Below are 4,019 nucleotides of genomic sequence, written 5' to 3'. Positions count from 1 at the left end.
TATCTTCTGATGGCTTCCGGCCTTCAGGAGAGATGAGTTTACATGGTGTCGGCGGGTTTGGATTCCCTCCGTCATAATGTTATCGCTCCTGACGTCGCAGGATTTCATCAAATAGAATGGGGACTATAATTGTTCAATGCGTTGATTTCTTGCCAAGAGAAGAAGATACAGCTTATGTCCTGTTTCCGGAAAAAAGGGGGGGATCTGAATGGCTGCTAGTGACCAAAAAATGCTTCAATCGGCGCGAGTAGGTATTTGGCTGTAAAAATGGCTGCGTTCGTCTTCATGTAAATCTCTCAGACGCGGATGACATCGAGGAACACGAATATGAAGATATGGTTATGGTTTTAATGTTATGCGAGCGGTGATGAGGAATAAGAGTACCTACATTATGTAGATTAGATACCTACCTAATAATGTTTTCAAAGCGAACGACACCGGTCGTTGGACAATTATGTGAACCAAGTAAATAACCACCTACATTGTTTTATATCTAATAACAAGAACATTTTGACAATTTATTTCAAAACAAACGTTCCAAACTGAGCTTATCCTATATTTAGCTAGGTCCCCGCACCCACGCCCAAAATTGCGCGTTCCATGCAGCCAAGCGCAAGCGCTATATTCTGACCATAGAGTGCAGAGAGAAGGTTGCACTAAAAGGCGACGAAATAAAGTTTGGATATAATAATATGTGTGATAGATTAACATAACTACTCATTGAGAGCAATGTAGGTAAGTTGGTAAACAATCTATGTACTTATTAAGGCGAAAGCTTCCATCCAATGAATTGGGTTTCGGCAGCTAAACGATTCACTGAACAGCTGACTTCTGTTCAGATGGTCTGAAGTTTCATACCAAACCATTTCTGACGGTCAGAGAATGGTTTGATTTTCGCAGGAACAGTGAACCAAACGTCAAATCTTAAACGGTTTCCGGTTTACCTACTATCTACGCTTTCGATTATTATTTTACTTATATTGTCTATGGTCACGCGGATGAAAACATCGCTGGAACGCACCTTTAGCCATTTGTCTATTGACACGTCTGTCAGTCTTCTTACCTAGGTACCATAATTGTGGTATTCTGCGTCAATTAAACTTCTTAAGATGGATGTAAAACGTGAACTAGATGGATTTGAATCAGACACAGAAGTCCAGCAATGGTTTGATGTGCCAATAATCCATTCAAACAATCCGGTTACAAACATTTGTATAAAGCAAGAGAATGCTTTCGATGCCAACAGCACTATTGAGGTTAGGTTTTCCAAACTTATTAATCATTGTAAGATTGTGTTTATTCTTCATTGAAGTGGTGTCTTACTAATGCAAATAAAACAGCACGACATATTGGACTTTACTAACTGAAACATGACGTAATAAATTATACACCGTTGTATTGACACTTAACAATGATCATTTGACTAGGTACCTACCTACCTATATGTTCTTCGTCTCTGTGGCCTTTGGCTTACTACTTTCATTCGTCTGAAGACAACTTAACTATTGAACGTTTGTATCGAACCGTGATAATAGGTCACATACAGAAACGTCCGTGTGTTTGCGCACAACGCATAATAATAATATAGGTGTAAACACGTATTATAAAATACCTTCTGTCATGTTTTTCAGAGCTCTGTGACCAGCCTTGTTGGTATTAAAACTGAGATTGATTCTCCCCGAGTTGATTTCAAAGATAAATTTTCCGAAGACAGTGATCCGCAACCTGGCTGCTCATATTCAAAAAGCGAGCCAATAAATCAGGTACCTACTTACCTATCTATACAATATTTCATTAATATTTTAAATATGTAAATATTGTGTAACTCACATCATGCTTGTATGCGATCCTGGCGGCTCTCGTGGTGCAGTTGGTAAGGCGCTCGCCTTCCACCCGAGAGTTCCTGGGTTCGATTCCCGGTCATGACAAAAACATTTATGTGTTTTTCTCAAAGCCTGGGTGTTTGTGATTGTTCAAAATTACTAACAACCACCTTGTACGAAAAAGCAAGGACATGGTTATTAATAATTCTAAAAAAAAAATGCGATCATTTATATTAGTCTCCGTTATTATTATATCGTTGGATACAAATTGTATTTTGTAAGAAAATGTTTATATAAATTTAACGTAACGATCAATTGTTTGGATTTTACACTCCTTCGGTGCCTTGTTTTAGGATTCTAGATTTGTGAAAAAGACTGCCTGTTATTTTTATTAGTACATTGGTGTTTTATTATTGACATTCATTAATATGTCTGATTAAGTGGGTCAAATTAATTTGTTGCATAATAAATCCCGGTGCTGTGAGTACCTACAGCAGTGTTTGCCAAACGTTTTTACTTCACGGCACACTCGTGAATGGGATTTGTACCGCGGCACACAAAATGCCTTAAAAATGAAATGTTCCTTATTAATATGAATGAAAGAAATCATAGTGTGTGTAGGTCAATTTTTTATGAACATATATGTACGCAGGTGGTAATAATTTTTTTAGTGAGAAAAGGGCAACTGTATTTTAGAAAGAATTCGGTAATATGCGGCTCTAAATTAGATAAACAAACACACAAACTCCACATATACCATTTGTAACTGTTCTCGTTTTACGATTTCATTTCCACGAGTGCTGTAAAACCAATTTCGCAAAGATACGACGATCCAAACGGCAACAGAGATTAAATGGCTGCTGTAGCTAATTGACGATATTGACGCCAAAACGATATCTTAAATGCTGACAACTCTAGCTCAGAAAATGAGGCTTTTTGCTCAGGATCGTTTTTAGATCTATTCAAATGTCCTCCTCTGTTAATGCCAGGTGTGTACCGTCGAATCTTGAGAATGGATTGATCACCCACTGGTACATTTGATGATCATCATCATCCACTGCTGGATGAAGGCCCCGCCAACCTTCCTCCAACTCTCTCGGTCCTATGTCATCCGCTGCCACGTATTTTCGCCGAACTTTACCAGTTCGTCAATCCAGCGGCTTTTAGGGTTACCCTGTGGCCGTTTCGTGACCCTTGGGTACCACTAAATGACAGCATTTGTCCAGCGGCCGTCTTTTCGGCGAGCAATGTGCCCTGCCCATCTCCATTTCAGCTGTTTGGCAACGTCCATTACATCGCGTTCTCCTGTTTGCTTCCTAACCCATTCGTTTCTCTTACGGTCCTTTCGCGTGATACCCAACATACACCTATGTATGCCTCGCTGTGTCAATTACTCAAGATCATGACGTGATTTGCAGTTACAACCCTATAGATCTCAATGTGCTATATATTTACAAAAAGGCAGTATAAAGTACGCAATGTGCTGCAGTTAGCTGGAATGTCTTTCGGTGAGTATACATACACTTGCCAAATGCAGTCGTACATTGGTGGCCACTGAAAGCCGAGGATGCAGCTGTGGCAGGTCTTATCCCGGAATGGATTGACTCTGGCTGATCATAATGGTGATACTGTTACATCATATTATTATTCATGTTGTTATTTTCAGGAGTGTGAAGACAGCCTGATCAATATAAGGTCGGAGAATGATAATGAGGGTGTCATCATCAAACAAGAATTTGTTGACGATGCAATTCGCCAAATCAATAATGAGAATCCTCAACCCGGCTCCTCCGATCGACAATACAGCCCAGTAGACCAGGTACGTTCATTTACAGGTTCACTAATAACACAACTTTTAAACATTTTTTTTATATTCGAAACATCGATATCTACATTGGATTAAAATTAATATGGTCACCGCAGTGTTTCTCAACGAAGAAAATTAAGGTCACCCAATTTGGATGTCACTTATTCGAGCACTGGTGGTTGTATATCGCGAACAATATTGGTTTCCATCGGGTTTATCAGCATAAACCAATGACTCCACGAAGTTTTACAGGATATAATCCAGATATATCAAATCGCATGACCTTGGAGGAGGCCAATAATTGTCAGGTCAATTTTTAGAAATCAACTAAAGCAATCAGTTTTTCGAACTAAAGTCCATTTGTAGTGGCGAAAAGAGACCCACAGATG

The 4,019-nt window shown here is 39.2% G+C and overlaps 1 long non-coding RNA gene across 1 annotated transcript; it reads left to right on the top strand.

The window, feature by feature from the left end:
- Positions 1-1,130: 1,130 nt before the first annotated feature.
- LOC147073049 (uncharacterized) lies at positions 1,131-3,565 on the top strand. Its single transcript, XR_015070495.1, has 3 exons — positions 1,131-1,256; positions 1,632-1,763; positions 3,490-3,565. It is a non-coding gene; the product is annotated as an uncharacterized LOC147073049 (long non-coding RNA).
- Positions 3,566-4,019: the final 454 nt, after the last annotated feature.

Source organism: Rhyacophila brunnea, unplaced genomic scaffold (assembly GCF_057557595.1).
Source record: "Rhyacophila brunnea isolate RB1 unplaced genomic scaffold, BYU_Rbru_1.0 scaffold_185, whole genome shotgun sequence".
NCBI lineage: Eukaryota > Metazoa > Arthropoda > Insecta > Trichoptera > Rhyacophilidae > Rhyacophila > Rhyacophila brunnea.
The sequence above is the reverse complement of the archived record's forward strand: the minus strand, read 5'-3'. Positions and strand labels throughout refer to the sequence as shown.